This window comes from Sphaeramia orbicularis, chromosome 15 (assembly GCF_902148855.1).
Source record: "Sphaeramia orbicularis chromosome 15, fSphaOr1.1, whole genome shotgun sequence".
Taxonomy (NCBI): Eukaryota; Metazoa; Chordata; class Actinopteri; order Kurtiformes; family Apogonidae; genus Sphaeramia; species Sphaeramia orbicularis.
In genome coordinates this window covers 50211019-50234221 of record NC_043971.1, presented here as the reverse complement: position 1 = coordinate 50234221, position 23203 = coordinate 50211019, and positions in this window count along the sequence as shown.

Sequence of the window (23203 nt, the reverse complement as noted above, 5' to 3'; positions counted from 1 at the left end):
GGGATCGGTAGTCTGGAAGGGGGGGCGGTTCGGTAGTTCGGCGTCCGTGGTTCGGTGGGGGGTCGGTAGTCCGGTGTCCGTGGTTCGGTGGTGGTGGTGGTGGGGGGTTAGAGCGATTGTGCGGCTTGTAGTAAAAGTGAAACCTAATGCTCATTTCCCTTTTCTCTATCTCCTGAATCTTCACAAACTTTCATTTGAGTGTGCAGGACATTTGTCCTGACCTGTTATATATTAGACTGATGTAGAATAAGTCTGGTGATGATTTTTTTGTATGAAATTTATGGTGTGGTGGCAAGGATTAGAGGAAACGCTAGTAGTAGATGCTCATGCGGGATCTGGCAACCCGTAGCCTGGGGGGAGGAGGAGGGGATACCACGTTCTAAAGTATTTTGAATGTGACTGCAGTACCAGTTTTGGCCACAATCCTACATACTGCAGCTTTAATGGTTTTAGAAAATGTTTGTGGTCTTTGTCAATGGAGACTAGTCGTGTAGTAATATGTGTAAGGGTGAGACGATTCCTTGAGTTATTTGAGTACCTCAATTACAAAAAAATGAATCAGTATATATGTTCATGCATGGACTCCTTCCAAGTTCCCGTTCAAATGTTCTTTCCTCTTTTATCAAACAGAGAATTGAATTCAAACTCCTACTGTACACATTTAAATCCATCCACAATCTCACCCCTCAGTACCTGTCTGACCTCCTCCATGTCACCACTCCAGTCCGTTCCCTCAGGTCCTCCTCTTCTATCCACCTCACCGTGCCTCCTGTCCGCCTCAGCACCATGAGAGGCCGAGCCTTCAGCCGCTCTGCTCCTCAGCTCTGGAACTCCCTCCCACCATCCATCCGTAACTGTGACTCTCTCCCCACATTCAAATCCAAACTCAAAACTCACCTTTTCAGAACAGCCTACCCCCCATAAACTCTAATCTCCATTCTACAACTTCATTTCTATATATAGCAATTATTTGTTTTAATCTGTTTATTTCTTTGTATTTTATGGATTGCTTGTTTTATCTTGTTGTAGAGTGTCCTTGGGTGTCTTGAAAGGCGCTTATGAATAAAATGCATTATTATTATTATTCATGGCACAACACATTTCTGTTTTGTCTAAACTGTACATTCTGAAACTTACAGCTGCCAAAGTTGAACAACAAAAAGGCAATGTTTATGCCTTTTTTTTTTTTTTTTTAAATTAATGCCTTATATTTTTGATACTTACAAGAAAGACTAAGCTGAAAGCAATTAAATTTTATTTATTTTTATTTGTGTTTTATTTTTATTTGTGTTTGCAATTGCCTCTCTGGAAATGTTTCTAGTCAAGAAAATACATTTTGTTGTGTATGCACATGAATGTAAGAAATAAAACTTAATTATCAAAAAAAAAAAAAAAAAAAAGGAAACCAATTGGTCCCTCATAATTAAGTGAAATACCTTATTCCCTCTTGCGTATTTATAATTGCTCTTTAACCAAGCAAAAATAAGATTCATCTGATTGCTCAATTAATCGAAGGAATTTTCAGTAGAATACTCGAATACTAAAATATTCAATAGCTGCAGCCCTAAATATTTGTGATCAACTTCAGTGATACTTGTACATGAGGTTTTCTTTTCTTATATGAGGTTAAAAATATATAAAATAAATAAATAAAAAGTTTGCCCATCGTTTCTACAGCCAGTGAGATAAAGTTTCAGAGTTTCCTTTCTCATCACATGTTTAAGCGGTTACTCTGATGAGGACTAGGGGTGTGTATTAGCACGAATAAATAAATAGATAAAGTTATGTTTAACAGACAACAAATACATGAACCTCTGCCATATCTCCATTTGAATAAATACCTAAAAATATCAATACAATACTTTTTAATATCGATACAGTATCATGAGATAAAATATCAGGATATATTGTGGAACCAATATTTTCTTACACTCCTGATGAGGACAATGCTGATAACTGACAGAAATTATCACTAAAACTTAGTAATTATAATCCTTCTCCACATTTAGATTTGGCTGAACATAGTGAACTCTCATTTATCCACAGTCAGCTACAGTTGCAGTCAAGAGAGAGAATAATTTCATAATTTCGGCGGCTGTTACATCTACCTCAGGGAGAACAAATTGACTTTGGAAATTGAGGAGATTATCACCTGAGGCTTCTGTGCTCACAACATTGCTCACATTTGAATGATGAAATTCGAGTGAACTGTTGTTTCTGTGCGAGACCGTGCGAACGCTTTCATGAGTCAAACAAAGAGAGTCGTCTAAAAGAGAAAACGGAGGCTGAGAGCGGCGGGCGAGGCTGTTATTTGCACTCCAATAGGTCTTTCAGTGATGGAGCAGGTCTCCAGACTCAAAGCACAGACCATGACAGGGGAGTTGAGTCAAAGCAAGGATGAGTGGTGCACTAATGAAAACAGAACAGACGGCCATCAACTCCCTCTAGACTGAACTTCTATGAGTGGTATTGGTTCCAAATGGATTTGAAATTAGATGCTGTGAAGCTTTCATCCACTCTGATTAACCACTTGGAGTAATGGTCAGCATTCCAGATTCAAACTGAACAAATCACTGGATCATTTCACTGAAGATGAAACTGTGTCGCAGTTTTCCAGGTACACCGTATCTAACCTGGATCAGACCTGAACTGTAACACTGTGACGAACCCAAAACCACTGGGATTCAAGAGCTTTGAACATCAGCTGTGGACTTCAGGATGAAAACAGTCCTTCAGGATGGAGGTTACGTACAGACCAGGACAGACCCAGGTACTGGACTTCCTCTGGCTTTGAATATGTTCCAACTTCCGTCCAGGTTTTCAGTGTCTATCGTCTTTTTACTCTGACTAATTTCTGAGCTTGTTTCATGCATTTATAGACTTTAACTCAACAATAGGAGGGTATACTTTTAGAAAACAGCATTTGAACGCCTCATTATGACAGTAACGTTAAAGGAAAATGGACACAAGTAACTGGAGTCTACTTGAGACTAGGGGTGTAAGAAAATATCAGTTCCGCAATATATTGCGATATTACATTTCACGATACTGTATCGATATTAAAAAGTACTCTATCAATATTTTTAGGTATTTATTAAAATGGAGATATGGCGGAGGGTGTTGTTTTTGTTTTTTATAATTTTTTGGGAAATCCTGTGAGCTCTTTTATTTCTATATTCACATGGGTATTTTGTTCTGTGGTTTTTGTACTCAAAAAGTAGTAATGTGACATTGCAGGTCATGCATGTAGTTTTTTTTAAACTGATAACACTGTTTTGTTAAATAATGGTTATTTCAATCATTCTAAAAGCACTTTTTACTGTCTGAGAGGCGGATGTTAGTTCCTTTGTTGGGAATAGTTTTATGATGTTGGATGACTCGGACTGTGCACTTTGCATTCTTTTCACGACTAATAGAATATGAACATTTGAGCAGGATCTTAAACTGTGATGCCTGTAAAACATAAATTTAGTTTTTTATGTATTATTATTTATCTAAAAAATTCATTTTTCATTTTATCTCGATATATCGTATCGTGGGTCTAGTATTGTGATTTGTATCGTATTGCCAGATTCTTGCCAATACACAGCCCTACTGGAGACCAGTGTGGACTGCTTGAGACCAATCCAGGACCAGCATCCTCCTCGTCCTCCTCCTGCTGCTCCTCCTGTTCTTCCTTCTCCAGCTCCTCCTGCTCCTCCTCCAGGTCTTTGGAATGTGAACATGATGTGGTTTTACATGGTCTGGTTGAAATCTGCATGGACGTACCTGGAAAATTCACCGTATTGAAGCAGCATCCAAACACCTCACTGGGCTTTTCAGTTTTTCATGACCTTTGACCCCAGCCCAGGACTGACCCTGGCTTCTGGACTTGTGGCATTTACCAGTCCTTTTGGTTTCCACTGAGTCCTGGTCCATCCCAGACCCCTCAGAGTCCAGAGAAGTCCACGACACTCATGGTCTCAGTCCCCATCAGGTTTCATTTAGGATCGGTAAAGTCTGGACTAGTATTAGTGTCTGGACCTGTGTTGTACATCTGGACTAAGGTGAACCAATGTGGTTCTATCAGGTCTAGATGAATGTTGGTCCTGGATGTGGTCAGATATTTGTTTGATGAACACTGGTCCAGTCATTTTCACACACATTTGTTGTCCAACTGGTGGTCCTTGGCCCATCTTTGCTCTTGACAGACTGGACCTTTCCTGGATTAAGTAGACCAGGGGTGTCAAACATACGGCTCATGGACCAAAACTGGCCCTCGGGAGGAATTTATGAAGATTACACAAAAGACAGTTGTTTGTGTTGTTTGTTAAATTCTATATTCGTCAGTTCCAGATGTCTGTTTTTAAATGTTTTGTGTATTTGCAGATCCACTGTGATCTGTATATTATAATGTACTTGTGTAAATGATAAACTGAGGCAGAATGTTGTTAAAATACACTTATTTTCCTTCAGATTTCAGGTGGTTCATAGAAGTTCAGGTTATTCACATTTTTTGTTTAAAGGTCCCGTATTATGCAAATCTCACTTTGTGACAGTTTTCTTACAGTAGTGTGTGTTGCAGTAGCCTCATTATGAGGTTAGAATTTGAAAACTGTCTGTTTCCTCCCTGCCTTGCAACACCACATTTAGTGAAAATGCCTGCTCAAACGGCTGAGTTTGAGTTGGGTCCGCTTATGACGACATAAGCGGATTTAACTCCTCCCCCTGACTGTGCCCCCACCCTGGCAAAGCGAGCCCCGCCCTGGCAAAGTACTTCTTGGACAACAAACAAGGGGAAGGCGAGACACGCAAGTTGTGGTGTTGTTGGCTGCACACACCAACACGATAGTTTATTTTTGCTCCCCACTTCCGAGCCTCTCCGAAAAAAGTGGCTGGATTATATCTTTGATGGTCATGTACCAAACAACATTCCCAAACGCTTGTATGTGTGTGCCCGGCATTTCACGGACGAGTGTTTTTCGAACATGGGCCCATACAGCTGCGGCTTAGCACAAAGACTCCGAATCAAGAAGGACGCAGTACCAATGCTTCGTGACCCAAGTACAAGTGTGGGAGATGTAAGTTCTTATTATTTTTTTTGTATTTTTACTGCATAACCCTACATTACGGATAAGCTTGTGTTTGTTGATGTGTACGTCTAACGTTAGCATGGCAGCTAACATAGCTCGGTTACTGCTGCTAACGTTTGCGTCCCCGTTAACATGCAAGAGCTGATAATATCGAGAGACATTCAACAGAACTACTGTGAACACCGGCCTTTTGTGGTTGGCATCAGTAGAGTTAGCATCAAGCTTGTTAGTAGCTGCCTGCATTAGTGGCGGCAGGCGTCTTTCCGTGTCAGGTCCATGAACCCGACACAACACCGCCGTTTTCCGTCGGGGCTCAATCACGCCTCAAGGCAAAGAAAGCCAGTGTTTGGAAAGACGTTCTGTCTGAGACATGTGTATTGTAGACGAGAGAGCCATGGCTTCAGTCAACATTAGCGCGTAGTACCGCTAGCGGAAGCCGCGTCCTCTCCCAGAGAGGGGAGGGGGAGTGGGCGTGGACAGATGCGTTCATTTGCATACCCGGAAGCAGGCCCAGAAACAGCCTGTTCTGAGGAGGGCTGGTGAGAGGGACTTTTTCGACTGCTGAAAACTCCGAACAAAGGATGATTTTGGGGCGAACAAACTTAAATACTATGTTTTTGGGCTTCTGAGACCTATATGACGTGACTGAAAAATAGCATAATACGGGACCTTTAAGGATAGTTTATTAATGTAAACATTTTCATACTTGGATTCTGCTTTTTCTGTACTAAAACAAAGAGAAGATTTTAGATTTGTCATTATTTCTCAGTTATTATACTATTATTTAACTGGTCCAGCCCACTTGAGATCAAATTGAGCTGAATGTGGCCCCTGACCTAAAGTAAGTTTGACACCCCTGCTGTAGACCATGATCATATTCACCTGTTTACGCCAACTTTTTTCATTCTTTTGAGTCATTATTAATCCTAAAATGCCTTTTTCTTATGTTTATGCATTTGGCAGACGCTTTCCAAAGTGTCTGCTTCTTTCTTAAATGAAAATAAATATGATGGTGTTTTGGGTATTAAAGCCACTTAGATTACAGATGTTTTCAAAGCAGGAGGAAAGGATGGCATTTTGAGAAAAAACCTCCAAGTGTTTGAGATTGAAGTCATTAATTTAGGAGAAAAAAAACCCCTCTCTCTTAAGGTGTAAATCCAAGTAAAGCTCATCAATACAGTGTGACATTTAAGTGTCTCATTGCAGAAGAAAGGCGTCAGATTACACTGACAATCAGCTCTTTAAAATTGCATTGAACAGCCTGCAGTGAGATTTGTGGCTGTGTCCAAGTCATTTTAAAACAAAGGCTTGACTCCATTTCTCAGTACCTCTTAAGTCTTATCTTCCTCATTGTAGAAAACATTCAAAGCCTCTCTTTTTTCCTGCGTCTCCGTCTTTATCTCCCTCTGTCCCTGTGTTTATTTACATCCCTCTCCAAAGCCCTCGCTGTCCCTGTCTCTGCTTCACACACCGGCAAAATGGCTTCATTTTCCAGACCTCAGATGCCAAAGAGAATCGATTGTGTGCCTCAGAATCTCCCTCCGCTGCAACTCTCTCGCACAACTTAAGGTCCTTAATTTAATCAAAAGGACAGCGTGATTTCGTTATGCGTGAAATGCCGTGGTTTATCTACCCTGAGATATTCATGGGCTTACAGTGTGGGCTCTGCTCATTTCGCCGGGAGCAGGGGTCATAAATAATCCATTTTCTTTTGTGTCTATATTCCTGAATGTTACTATTTAGCTGCAGCACCTTAGCAATTTCAGCAGTGACCTTTAAGCGTCACCTTGTCTGTTTCTGAATCGTTTCCGATCGGTTTCATCCACTGTGATGGCGGTAAAGATCTGCATAAGGCCAGGCATGAATGACTTACGTTACAGTCCGATCATGGAGACGCTTAATTGTTTCCCTGAGGATTTTTTTTTCCTACACTGAGGTCTTTTACATGACCATAAAAAATCTGATAACTAGGAGTAATTCGATAAGTGCTGTAATCAAATGTAACGCGTTTACATGCACGTCAGAAATGCGATAATGGAAAAACCCTGGTTTACATGTTTCAGTTCGTTATTTGATTTCTTTCAGAGTACGTATGTATGTACGTATGTTATGACATAAGACATACTCTTCCTGTCATTTTCAGAACATCCAGTCTTGTCTTGTTACCATGGCAACGCCTACAGTGTCAGTGTTAGCTGTCTTAATGTGGGAGGAGCTAATAAAACTACAAAATAGGTCACATGTTGCTGTTATTCTTCATTTCATTTTTTGTTGACCTTTTTCCTTGGGCTCATGTTGCTGCATAACTACCATTTATATAGATTTTATGGTATTTATTTATTTTTTTTACACAAGCGCAGATGTAAAACAACGTGCATACACTTGAAAACACTCAGCCTGACTTATCAGGTGCAGTACTGCCCCCAGTGGCCTGACTTATCAGTGCATGGCAAAGTATTTGGACGGACGGACGACCAACTGATGACAGTACCCTGTGGCTGAGGGTAAAAAAAAAGAAAGAAATCAGATGAACCTGTATACATGGTAATATTTGCCAGATGATGTTGCCCCCCCCCCCCCCAAACTTCAATCCATGAGCGGGGCATTGTGCGTGTGGGTGTGTTAGAGGCTACTGGCACATGCTCCCCTCCCATGCTCAAATTTGTTTTCAGGGGCCCACAGGTAGTCAATGATAAGATAAGAGGGGAGCCCACTTTCACTTTCTCACAGCTTTTTTTTTTTTTTTTTAATTTAACAATTTTTAGTTCTCATTTTTATTAGTGCAATACAATCTCCTCAAAATGAGGAGCACAAAAAGAACAGAAAAATAAACAAGTGAAAAGAACAGCCTGTGTTGGTGTCAAAATATTTAAGGTCCCTTAATTGATACATTTGTCTCTGAATGTCAGCCATTTTCCCCAGTTTTTCATAAAGAGATTTTCTTTTAACTTCAGTTTACATGTAAGATGTTCCATCACAAATATATCATCTATGATTGAAAGCAATTGTTTCTAAGACGGAGCATCAATCTTAAGCCAGTTCTTTGTTATGGCCTTCTTCCCAGCCACAAGGAGGATCACTTCCTCACAGCTTTATCTACAGAAATATATAACCCACCACATCCTCCACATATAGGTCCATCGCCTTACCTTTAGAATTGCGTTCAGCATGCATGATCTAGCCCCTGTCCCAAAAATTTAAAGGGGAAGGATCGGTCTCACTGATTGGTTGCTTTTACAGATCCCTGATCCAGCTAAAATGTTGATATCGGGGCCAATATCTGATCCTAATATCAGATCATTGCAACCTTCGTTAATTCAATTTCTCATAATCAGGTAACTGCGGTTATCTAAAGCTGATCATATTATCCTGTTTACATAATCAATAATAATCTGATAACTGCAGAAATGGGATAATGATGGGAGTATTGGTGTGGATGTAAACAGACTCAGTGACAGGTAAGGGTTTAGTTGTACATACGGTGTTGGAGGTTCAGCATCATACATCATATTATTTCTTCACTGGGTTTATCTTAAGAAGTGAGTTTACGGGAATAAAACTTGAAGTAACTATTGATAATAAGCAGGTTTATAATATAATTAGGAAACTTTTACAGCATCATCTCTAGTTTTTTACAGCATATTTCCCCAGAAGATTTGAGCCTCCAAAAAAATCTGCATTTTAAGCATTTCCAAAAACACTCTGCAAGAATGATGTTTTTGATGCAACTGAATGTTTGTATTGTTGTGATAATTGTGCTCATACCAGTCTTTTGTTTTTCTGATAAATGAGTCTGTTGCCTCTGCTTAAATGGGATTATTTGCTACTGAAATGTTTCTATGTTGTCAGTATCATCAGCATAAAAGAAGCAGTGATTTCTCAAAGGTACGTGTCTTCAAAGTGCCTGGAGATTACACTGAAATGGCAGTTTATGTGATTAAGAATGTTAATTTATGCACAAATTCACTTTTGAATTAGGTCACAATGATTTTTTGTTCTTAAAAAGTGGGTCTGCAGAAAGCAAACGTAAGGTTTCCAAACATGGCTCTACCAATGAACTGAGAGCATACCGTTAATGTGGGAGAGTCAGAAAAGAGACAATATAAACGGATGGAATCAGTGAAATCTACTTTTTCTGTCTTGGATGAGAGCGTTTGTCCACAACAAGGTGTGTGTTCAATTTAATTCAGTTTTATTTGTAGAGCCTTATATCACAACAGTGTTGTCTCACAGGGTTTTACAGAATTAGTTGAATGTGAAAACAAACAAGTCAAATAAACAGTAGATGAAGAAAATGGATCAATGTCCTGGGCATCCCCTGTCCTTAGACCCTCCTTCTGGACAAAGAAAAACTCCAAAAATCCAGTGGGAAAAGAGAAACCTGAGGGAGCACCCCAGTGAAGGACAGCTCCACTATGGACGGACCAACAGTAGATGAACCTGGACTGATGGACGTCCATCTGAGGATGTAGTTCCAGTCTGTTTAATCCTCGTTTTACTTTAAACCACAGAATCATCTTTACAGAATGTGGCTGAAGTGTTCTCGTTGGCTCATGGAAGAACTGACATAATGTTAGTGGTCAAAGGTCACTGTGACTGCATGTTTGCCCGTTCTTATGTGTATGACACGTTAAACCAAAAAAACAGCGTTTCTTTAGATTTGGTACAAACTGTCATTTACGCTCAAGGATAGACAGGTCATATTTTGCTGGTTAAAGGTCAAGGTTGCTGTTTTTTTTTTTCTTTTTTTCAGATTTATTGTTAGTTTTTTCATGTGTTATAAGGAAAGCCTTGTTGTTTCTCAGATGAACATTCCAGTCAGTGGTATTTTTCCATTTTTATCCTGTTTCTGCAGCGATCATCCTGTTCTGGACACAGTCAGATGGGAGACCAACCTCCAGCTGCTGGTGGATGTCCTGTTAACCAATGGGAGCCGTGGCTCCGCCTACCGGTCACAGCTGTCCACCCAGCTGCCCGTGGTAGCCTGTAACAGGGACCTGATGTGGATGGCTGAAGCCCTGTCACCACGGTAACAACACCACAATTCAGTTTTCATTATAGACTAAAGTAGAACAGAATTATCATCATAAATGTCAAATCATTTTGTTAAAATTTAAAGGCTGCGTTTTGATTCTATAAATAGCTGCAAAGTTAACTTCCATTATCACTCAATCTGTATTAATTGTACACAAATTATATGTCACTTTAACTCAATAAGTCATCTGTGTAACTTCACTGTTGCACCTTTATTGTAGTGGTGTGCCAAAAATCCGATTATATAAAAACCACAATTCTCATTTACAACGATTCATAATCGATTTAAAATGTCCCAAAATCGATTTTAAAAAATAAAACAAATCCGCTGGCAGTCTGCCTCAGTTTTGTACGCGGGATGTCCTGACATCATCACGCAGCCAGTTCTGGGACACACGCATGTGCGGTAAACACCAAAACAAAGAGGAAACTAATGGAGGAGATAGGGTTAGCTATGGGGTTAGCGGTTAGCATTTAGTGGCTAGCACGATTAACGGCTAGCAAATTGACACGCCATCAAATGGCATTAAATAACATCCAAAAGGATGAAAATGTGTACGTATAATACTCCAAACGCAATAAAACTGGCATCACCTACAATGTGATTTCATGAGATCGATCTTAAGGACTTAAGGACACAGTGCTGAGTCTGCCACCAGCGGCAAACCAACACACACTGCTGTGCCTCACCAAACTCTTGCCAAGCATGGATAAATGTTTAAAACTTAGTAAATGTGAAAAAGACATTCGAATATCTGCATTTGTCATTCTGTCTTGCAAAGATGACTGGAGTAGATCATGAGGATCCTTTGCACACCTATAGACTGAAGCAGAAATCAGTATGAATCAAATTGTTTTGAATCGAAAATCAATTTTGAATCGAATCATAGCACCAAAAATCAGAATTGAATCGTGAGTTAGTAAAAGATTCCCACTCCTACTTTATTGTCTATTTATTGTCCCCTCAACCCCCTACTGTTTATAATTACATTCTATGTTTATAGTTATATATATGTATATATATATATATATATATATATATATATATATATATATATATATATATATATATATATATATATATGTGTGTGTGTGTGTGTGTGTGTGTGTGTAATTTTTTTTATTTATGGATTTTCAATGTATAAACAGGTTATGAAATTAACAAAATAGAACAAGTAAAACATAAAAATACCAAGAAAAGGAAAAGGCTGCTCATACAAAATAAATTTACAAAGGCTGTCCTGTCCATAGCACCAGTTATTGTTAAACTCAGATGAATTCGTAGACAGGTAGGTCATTTTTGACAAATACTGTCAAAGTGGTTTCCACATCCTATCAAAGGTTACAGAGTTTAGACAGACATAGTGTTGAATCCTTTCCATTTGCAACAAACTAGTGACTTCTGAAAGCCAGGCCTTGACAGAAGGGGCCTCGTCGCTCCTCCAGTGAATTCACATAATCCTCTTAGCTGTAACCAAACCGTATTGTATTGTTCTACGATGCACAAGTGGAAAGATGGCGGGAGCTGCCTCAAACTGCAGTATGAGGATCTGGAGGTACGATGCAATCATTATTTTACTAATTGGACAGAAATCTGAACGTGGACTAGACAAACTGATCAGATGTTTGTGTTACGTTAAAGGTTGTCACATTTTTGCCCTAAATGCTAATAATTGGGAGATCTGTACGAACAGATTATGATGGACGGTGGATGTTTCTGACTGAATTTCTGACGCTCTCTCTTCACCTTGAGATCTCCACTCCTTGTATTCATCATTTCAAGAGCCAGTGTTTCATCAAATTGAAGGCACAGCAGTTGTACTAATCCTGCAGAGTTTCCACTGCTGCAGAACGTATATAAAGGAAGCCCTGCTGTTTAGCGCTGCTGGAGACAAGTGCTGAAGACAATTACATGTGAAACCCTGTGTGCTCTGCCGTTCCATTATTAATCACATTAGCTGTGGAGCTGCATCATTTAAGCACAAATAATTTAATTTGGGTTCCTCAGCCATGGATTTGCCTGTAAATGTAATCACGGTTTGAGCTATCACCTAGTGTCTGTCCAACTTGTGTTTAATGGGTTAATGAAGCCTCCACTGAGCTCTGGTTTGGAAATGAGCACAGAACACATTAAAAGGAGTAAAAATGAACCCGCCTTTCTCTATCTGTTGTTCCATCTTCGGCTGATTCATTGTGAAAAAGCAAAGGAACATAAACAAATTACGTGATAAACATCAACATCCCAAGGTGCTGCTTTACCAACAATGTACGAAACTGAATAATTAATTCAAAATGGAATTAATTCATAGAAATCCTCCCACGTTGTAGCAACGGAAGGGCAAACAGGAGCAATAACAATGTATATTAGTTTTATTGATGTGAGCGTTGAAAATGGCGCAGTGTGTAATTGGCTGTTTCCCAGCAGCCCCTCTTTAAGGTTAAATGAGTAAATACCAGTGTTGTATTCTTAAATGATGATGTCCAAATGGCTGCAGGGGATAAATGTCAGGCTCCAGGACTTTAAATGGGTTCCAGAAAAGGGCTGCACTTACTAACAGTTTCAGATTGGCATTTTGGAAATCACAATCGTTCCAGCTGCGTGTTGAGTGGCTTCCTTATGGAAAAGATTAAATTCCTGAAATACACTGGAGGGCTGCAAAGGTGTATCTCCCAGATGCAGGTTTCCTAGAATGAATTTATTTAAAACTTGTTGAAAATGGCTCTTATTTTGTTATAACTCTACTGTGTTATTGCTCGGGCTCCTCATAACAATATTTTACAGGGTTTGTAAGATTGACATTTTGCATGTAGGAGTCCGGTTCCTGCCTTGATTCAATTACTTCCTTGTGTTATATCGGTTCCACAGCGCGGATGTAAACTCACTTTTTCTTTGCAGTTTGCAGGAATGTTCGCTGTCGTTCTGCCATCAGAAATTGCATTAAAGCCGAGCACCTTGAGGAATATTGCTGAGATAAAAAAAGAGCGCTTCATTCAGTCAACCGCTCTCCAACGATCGCTTTAAAAATAGATCCACAGCCGCGTTATCTACAACCCCCACTTAGAAAAAATGCCTGGGGAAGGTGAGCGGTTCATCCACCGGGATGAGAGGTAAAAAATGACTGTGTCTTAAACAATTCTGACCCCATGGAAGTCTGAGCCCAGGTCACTTTTCTAGTCTGGAAAACTGACCCACCCATAGAATTTTGACCCCTCATGTGAATTTGTACTGTATGTTCATAATAATGTTCTGATACATTTCTACATCATAATAAGGTTACATATTTGTGTATGATTTGAAATCTTCACCAGAAACTACTAGGGATGTCCTGATACAATCTACAAATCGGTATCAGCTGCCGATCTGGCATTTTTTAGAAGACTGGATCGAATTGGATTTAGTCATGAGATCAGGCCAATCCGGATCCAGTTCAAATTAAAGTTTCCAAAGGCAGGGAAAAGGAAAATTAGCTGCACAACAGCGGGAGGCTTAGAGGAATTATTAAAACATCTATAGGTTTCACATTCACTTTAAGGTCTGGTAGTAATGTACAAGTCGGACCGGCGGGGCTTTTGTGGAATTATTTGACCCGACCCACAGTAACCCACTGATTGGCGCATCGCAAACATACGGTGCAGAACACACCCCCACATAATCCCTGGACGGACCTGTCTGTAGATGCTACAGCAGTGTCAAACATGCGGCCCACGGGCCAAAACTAGCCCACCAACAGTTCTAATTTGTCCCACAGTTTGAATTTGGAAAGTGCAAAAATGATCCTAAAGTTCTTCAGAGTCAAAGGTGTCATAGTAGTTTTAGTTCAGGTTCCACATTCAGACCAACTGGGATCTACAGTAAAATAATAGAATAAGAACCTAGAAATAATGACTACACATTTAAATCAAAATTTTATTGCAAAATGTCGGTATCGAATCAGAATCAGATCGATATCAGCAAAACTAAACCTATAAAAAAATCAGATTGGATCGGAAGCAAATAAATCCAGATCGGGACATCACTAGAAACTATTAAATTCATTCATTCCTGTGGTCACTGAAGTAAATAATCTGTGTTCATTTTAGAGTTGATGGACATCAGAGACATGAAATCTACCCTAAATGATGAGAAAAACTGTGAAACAATAGGTTTTATGTATTTATGTAGTTGTAAGATGTTATGTTTTGTGACCTAGGTCACTTTTCCATGCTACAGAGTTTTGACCCATTTCTTATTTTTATGTTGTATTATGTGTTGTAGTTGTAGATGTAACAGTTTCAGTTTATTGTCATTGCCATAAAATAGACGAGATGTCGTTAGACCACCGACAGTTGGCATCACACCCAGTACAAAAACTTATTCCAAAGCACACAGTGTGAATCCCAGTGTCAAAGTATTGTGACCGAGGTACAAAATAACAATATCTTCCATTAATCTTTTAATATGATACAGTTATAATCATCATATTGTAAATACTGTAAATACATAATTCTGTTGTATTGAACACTGGATCAGTGGATAGATTTATAATGTCATGTGTTTGTACATTTGTTCAATGCATGACTGTTAATACATTTTTGTGCTTTTAATAACATGTTTTGTGTTTATAAATACCTTAAAAAAACTTGTGGGGTGGGGGGGTGTCACTTTTCTATGTGACAACTGCTCTCTTCACAGTGGGCAAGTCCGTTGTCCGTCCCACGGCGTCTTATTCTGGTCCATGGTCATGAGTCCTCAGCGTGGTTCAACAGCCCCAGTAGAACCACAGCATCCATTCATGACATGGATGGAACCAGATAGAGGTCAGTGGAAGTTCTGTGGAGTTGGACATGGAAGACATAGGCCCAGTCGGATGGACAGAATTAGGTCTGGGCCTTCTCATGGTCTTAGGTCGTCCTCTGTGGTTTTCAGAGGGATTGTACAGATCATGTCAAAACTGTCCAACTTAGCCGACTGGTTTATCACTGGAACTACATGGATTTAACTCTGGATGTGGCTTCATTTCAGTCTGTTCATAGACTTCAGAGCAGTGTAACAGGCAGAAATGGAGGAACAGGGGGTGGGAATAAAAACAGGGTGTGTAATATTCCAGTGGGTGTAAAAGCGAGGCGTTTGGAATGTATCATCAGATCCTGTTCATTACACAAACATTTGAACAGTTTAGAACATTTATTCAACCATGTACAAATGTGCACAAATAGTTCTGAAATAAATAATTAAATAATGACAAGAATCAAACTCCCTTTTCAGTGACTAGAATTACAGATTCAGTGTAAATTGATCTCAGATGCAGATGACTAGGTATAACAGAGTAGTTAGATTACACACAGTTATAGTAGTTAGATTACACACAGTTACAGTAGTTAGATTACAGTTATAGTAGTTAGATTACACACAGTATGGACGTCTGTGATTGGTCCATGTGATGCACTTTACCACCAATAGAAACACAGTCATACGTTTTCTTCCTGTTTGCAGTTAAATTTCCTTTGTAGCCTGTTTTTTCCATCTATACCTGCAGCAAACACACACCAAACACAATGACACTACGGCCCAAACACTATGACACTACGGCCCAAACAATGACACTACGGCCCAAACACAATGACACTACGGCCCAAACACAATGACACTACGGCCCAAACACTATGACACTAGGACCCAAACACAATGACACTACGGCCCAAACACAATGACGCTACGACCCAAACACAATGACACTACGGCCCAAACACAATGACACTACGGCCCAAACACAATGACACTACGACCCAAACACAATGACGCTACGACCCAAACACAATGACACTACGGCCCAAACACAATGACGCTACGACCCAAACACAATGACACTACGGCCCAAACACAATGACACTACGGCCCAAACACTATGACACTACGACCCAAACAATGACACTACGACCGAAACACAATGACACTACAACCCAAACACAATGACACTACGACCCAAACAATGACACTACGGCCCAAACACTATGACACTACGGCCCAAACACAATGACACTACGGCCCAAATACTATGACACTACGGCCCAAACACAATGACACTACGGCCCAAATACTATGACACTACGACCCAAACAATGACACTACGACCGAAACACAATGACACTACAACCCAAACACAATGACACTACGACCCAAACAATGACACTACGGCCCAAACACAATGACACTACAGCCCAAACACAATGACACTACGGCCCAAACACAATGACACTACGACCCAAACACTATGACACTACGACCCAAACAATGACACTACGACCGAAACACAATGACACTACGGCCCAAACACAATGACACTACGGCCCAAACACAATGACACTACGACCCAAACACTATGACACTACGACCCAAATAATATGACACTACGGCCCAAACACAATGACACTACGGCCCAAATACTATGACACTACGACCCAAACAATGACACTACGACCGAAACACAATGACACTACAACCCAAACACAATGACACTACGACCCAAACAATGACACTACGGCCCAAACACAATGACACTACGGCCCAAACACAATGACACTACGGCCCAAACACAATGACACTACGACCCAAACACGATGACACTACGACCCAAACACAATGACACTACGGCCCAAACACAATGACACTACGGCCCAAACACTATGACACTACGACCCAAACACAATGACACTACGGCCCAAACACTATGACACTACGGCCCAAACACTATGACACTACGACCCAAACACAATGACGCTACGGCCCAAACACTATGACGCTACGACCCAAACACAATGACGCTACGGCCCAAACACAATGACGCTACGGCCCAAACACAATGACACTACGGCCCAAACACTATGACACTACGGCCCAAACACTATGACACTACAACCCAAACACAATGACACTACGGCCCAAACACAATGACACTACGACCCAAACACAATGACACTACGACCCAAACACAATGACACTACGGCCCAAACACAATGACACTACGACCCAAACACAATGACACTACGACCCAAACAATGACACTACGGCCCAAACACAATGACACTACGACCCAAACAATGACACTACGGCCCAAACACTATGACACTACGACCCAAACACAATGACACTACGGCCCAAACACAATGACACTACGGCCCAAACACAATGACACTACGACCAAAACACAATGACACTACGACCCAAACACAATGACACTACGACCCAAACAATGACACTACGGCCCAAACACAATGACACTACGGCCCAAACACAATGACACTACGACCCAAACAATGACACTACGGCCCAAACACAATGACACTACGACCAAAACACAATGACACCACGACCCAAACACTATGACACTACAACCCAAACACAATGACACTACGGCCCAAACACAATGACACTACGGCCCGAACAATGACACTACGACCCAAACACAATGACACTACGGCCCAAACACTATGACACTACGGCCCAAACACAATGACACTACGACCCAAACACAATGACACTACGCCCAAACACAATGACGCTATGGCCCAAACACAATGACACTACGACCCAAACACAATGACACTACGACCCAAACACAATGACACTACGGCCCAAACACTATGACACTACGACCCAAACACAATGACACTACGACCCAAACACTATGACACTACGGCCCAAACACAATGACACTACGGCCCAAACACAATGACACTATGACCTAAACAATGACACTACGACACAAACAATGACACTACGGCCCAAACACAATGACACTACGGCCCAAACACAATGACACTACGACCAAAACACAATGACACTACGACCCAAACACAATGACACTACGACCCAAACAATGACACTACGGCCCAAACACAATGACACTACGGCCCAAACACAATGACACTACGGCCCAAACACTATGACACTACGGCCCAAACACAATGACACTACGACCCAAACACAATGACACCACGGCCCAAACACTATGACACTACAACCCAAACACAATGACACTACGACCCAAACACAATGACACCACGGCCCAAACACTATGACACTACGGCCCAAACACAATGACACTACGGCCCAAATACTATGACACTATGACCCAAACAATGACACTACGACCCAAACACAATGACACTACAACCCAAACACAATGACACTACGACCCAAACAATGACACTACGGCCCAAACACAATGACACTACGGCCCAAACACAATGACACTACGGCCAAAACACAATGACACTACGACCCAAACACTATGACACTACGACCCAAACACAATGACACTACGGCCCAAACACAATGACACTACGGCCCAAACACTATGACACTACGACCCAAACACAATGACACTACAACCCAAACACAATGACACTACGGCCCAAACACTATGACACTACGGCCCAAACACTATGACACTACGACCCAAACACAATGACGCTACGGCCCAAACACAATGACGCTACGGCCCAAACACAATGACACTACGGCCCAAACACTATGACACTACGGCCCAAACACTATGACACTACAACCCAAACACAATGACACTACGACCCAAACACAATGACACTACGGCCCAAACACAATGACACTACGACCCAAACACAATGACACTACGGCCCAAACACAATGACACTACGACCCAAACACAATGACACTACGACCCAAACAATGACACTACGGCCCAAACACAATGACACTACGGCCCAAACACAATGACACTACGACCCAAACAATGACACTACGGCCCAAACACTATGACACTACGACCCAAACACAATGACACTACGACCCAAACACTATGACACTACGGCCCAAACACAATGACACTACGGCCCAAACACAATGACACTACGACCAAAACACAATGACACTACGACCCAAACACAATGACACTACGACCCAAACAATGACACTACGGCCCAAACACAATGACACTACGGCCCAAACACAATGACACTACGACCCAAACAATGACACTACGGCCCAAACACAATGACACTACGACCAAAACACAATGACACCACGACCCAAACACTATGACACTACAACCCAAACACAATGACACTACGGCCCAAACACAATGACACTACGGCCCGAACAATGACACTACGACCCAAACACAATGACACTACGGCCCAAACACTATGACACTACGGCCCAAACACAATGACACTACGACCCAAACACAATGACACTACGGCCCAAACACAATGACGCTATGGCCCAAACACAATGACGCTACGACCCAAACACAATGACACTACGACCCAAACACAATGACACTACGGCCCAAACACTATGACACTACGACCCAAACACAATGACACTACGACCCAAACACTATGACACTACGGCCCAAACACAATGACACTACGGCCCAAACACAATGACACTATGACCTAAACAATGACACTACGACACAAACAATGACACTACGGCCCAAACACAATGACACTACGGCCCAAACACAATGACACTACGACCAAAACACAATGACACTACGACCCAAACACAATGACACTACGACCCAAACACAATGACACTACGACCCAAACACAATGACACCACGGCCCAAACACTATGACACTACAACCCAAACACAATGACACTACGACCCAAACACAATGACACTACGGCCCAAACACTATGACACTACGACCCAAACACAATGACACCACGGCCCAAACACTATGACACTACGGCCCAAACACAATGACACTACGGCCCAAATACTATGACACTATGACCCAAACAATGACACTACGACCCAAACACAATGACACTACAACCCAAACACAATGACACTACGACCCAAACAATGACACTACGGCCCAAACACAATGACACTACGGCCCAAACACAATGACACTACGACCCAAACACTATGACACTACGACCCAAACACAATGACACTACGGCCCAAACACAATGACACTACGGCCCAAACACTATGACACTACGACCCAAACACAATGACACTACGACCCAAACACAATGACACTACGGCCCAAACACTATGACACTACGGCCCAAACACTATGACACTACGACCCAAACAATGACACTACGGCCCAAACACTATGACACTGCGGCCAAAACACAATGACACTACGGCCCAAACACAATGACACTACGGCCCAAACACTATGACACTACGGCCCAAACACTATGACACTACGACCCAAACACAATGACGCTACGGCCCAAACACTATGACGCTACGACCCAAACACAATGACACTACGACCCAAACACAATGACACTACGGCCCAAACACAATGACACTACGGCCCAAACACTATGACACTACGACCCAAACAATGACACTACGACCGAAACACAATGACACTACAACCCAAACACAATGACACTACGACCCAAACAATGACACTACGGCCCAAACACTATGACACTGCGGCCAAAACACAATGACACTACGGCCCAAACACAATGACACTACGGCCCAAATACTATGACACTACGGCCCTAACACAATGACACTACGGCCCAAATACTATGACACTACGACCCAAACAATGACACTACGACCGAAACACAATGACACTACAACGCAAACACAATGACACTACGACCCAAACAATGACACTACGGCCCAAAACACAATGACACTACGGCCCAAACACAATGACACTACGACCCAAACACTATGACACTACGACCCAAACACTATGACACTACGACCCAAACACAATGACACTACGGCCCAAACACAATGACGCTACGGCCCAAACACAATGACACTACGGCCCAAACACAATGACACTACGGCCCAAACACAATGACACTACGGCCCAAACACAATGACACTACGACCCAAACACAATGACACTACGGCCCAAACACTATGACACTACGACCCCAAACACAATGACACTACGACCCAAACACTATGACACTACGGCCCAAACACAATGACACTACGGCCCAAACACAATGACACTACGACCAAAACACTATGACACTACGACCCAAACACAATGACACTACGACCCAAACAATGACACTACGGCCCAAACACAATGACACTACGACCCAAACAATGACACTACGGCCCAAACACAATGACACTACGACCAAAACACAATGACACTACAACCCAAACACAATAACACTACGGCCCAAACACAATGACGCTACGACCCAAACACAATGACACTACGGCCCAAACACAATGACACTACGACCCAAACACAATGACACCACGGCCCAAACACTATGACACTACGGCCCAAACACAATGACACTACGGCCCGAACAATGACACTACGACCCAAACACAATGACACTACGGCCCAAACACTATGACACTACGGCCCAAACACAATGACACTACGACCCAAACACAATGACACTACGGCCCAAACACAATGACACTACGGCCCAAACACAATGACACTACGACCCAAACACAATGACACTACGACCCAAACACAATGACACTACGGCCCAAACACTATGACAGTACAGCCCAAACACTATGACACTACGACCCAAACACAATGACACTACGACCCAAACACAATGACACTACGGCCCAAACACTATGACACTACGACCCCAAACACAATGACACTACGGCCCAGACACTATGACACTACGGCCCAAACACAATGACACTACGGCCCAAACACAATGACACTACGACCTAAACAATGACACTACGACCCAAACAATGACACTGTGGCCCAAACACAATGACACTACGACCAAAACACAATGACACTACGACCCAAACAATGACCCTACGGCCCAAACATTATGATGCTACGGCCCAAACACTATGACACTACGGCCCAAACACAATGACACTACGACCCAAACACAATGACACTACGGCCCAAACACAATGACACTACGGCCCAAACACTATAACGCTACAGCCCAAACACAATGACGCTACGACCCAAACACAATGACACTACGGCCCAAACACTATGACACTACGGCCCAAACACTATGACACTACGACCCAAACACAATGACACTACGACCCAAACACTATGACAGTACAGCCCAAACACTATGACACTACGACCCAAACACAATGACACCACGGCCCAAACACAATGACACTACGGCCCAAACACTATGACACTACGACCCAAACACTATGACGCTGCGGCCCAAACATAATGACGCTACAGCCCAGACACTATGACACTACAGCCCAAACATTCCGTTTGGATAGTTTGAACTGGGCTTCAACATGTGCTTTAACACTGTAGACCACAGGTGTCAAACATATGGCCCGGGGGCCAAAACCGGCCCGCCAAAGGGTCCAATCTGGCCTGTAGGATGAATTTGTGAAATGCAAAACCTGCGAATAATGACAATTCCAAATTTTTCCTCTGTTTAAGTGTAAAAAAGTGAAATTACATGAAAATGTGTAAATTTACAAACTAGCCTTTCACAAAATATGAAAAACTAGAAATGTCCTAAGAGAAGTAAGTACAATTTTACTAATATTCTGCCAGTTACTAAAATATTTTGTGTATTTGCAGATCCATTGTGATCTTTAAGTTGTGATGCACATTTACAAGTGATAAGCAGAGGCATAATAGAGTTAAAATTGCACTTATTTTTCTTAATAAATTTCAGTTTGTTCATGGTTGTTCATGTTATTCACTTTTTTAAAAGGACAGTTTATAAATGTAAATGTTTCCATAATGTAATTTTATTTTTTTCACTATAAAACACATTGAAATGTCTGGATTTGGCATTTTTTTATATATATTACTCACTTATTAATTTACTGCTCCAGCCCACTTCAGATCATATTGGGAGGATATGGCCCCTGAACTAAAATGAGTTTGACACCCCTGCCGTAAACTGAACAGCATTAGTTTGACATCTGCACTAAACACACACATTCAAACACAGTTTCAGTGTGGCTCCGTCTTCTGACACGTCATCTGAAATCACACGTCATCAGGATGCACTGATGCGTCCACAGACCCTCTAGAGTTAACGGACAAGTCACAAAAATAGATGGATTTAACCAAAATTAAGCCAAGACAAGGGAAGACAACAATATATTGATAATTAACACAGCTTTGGC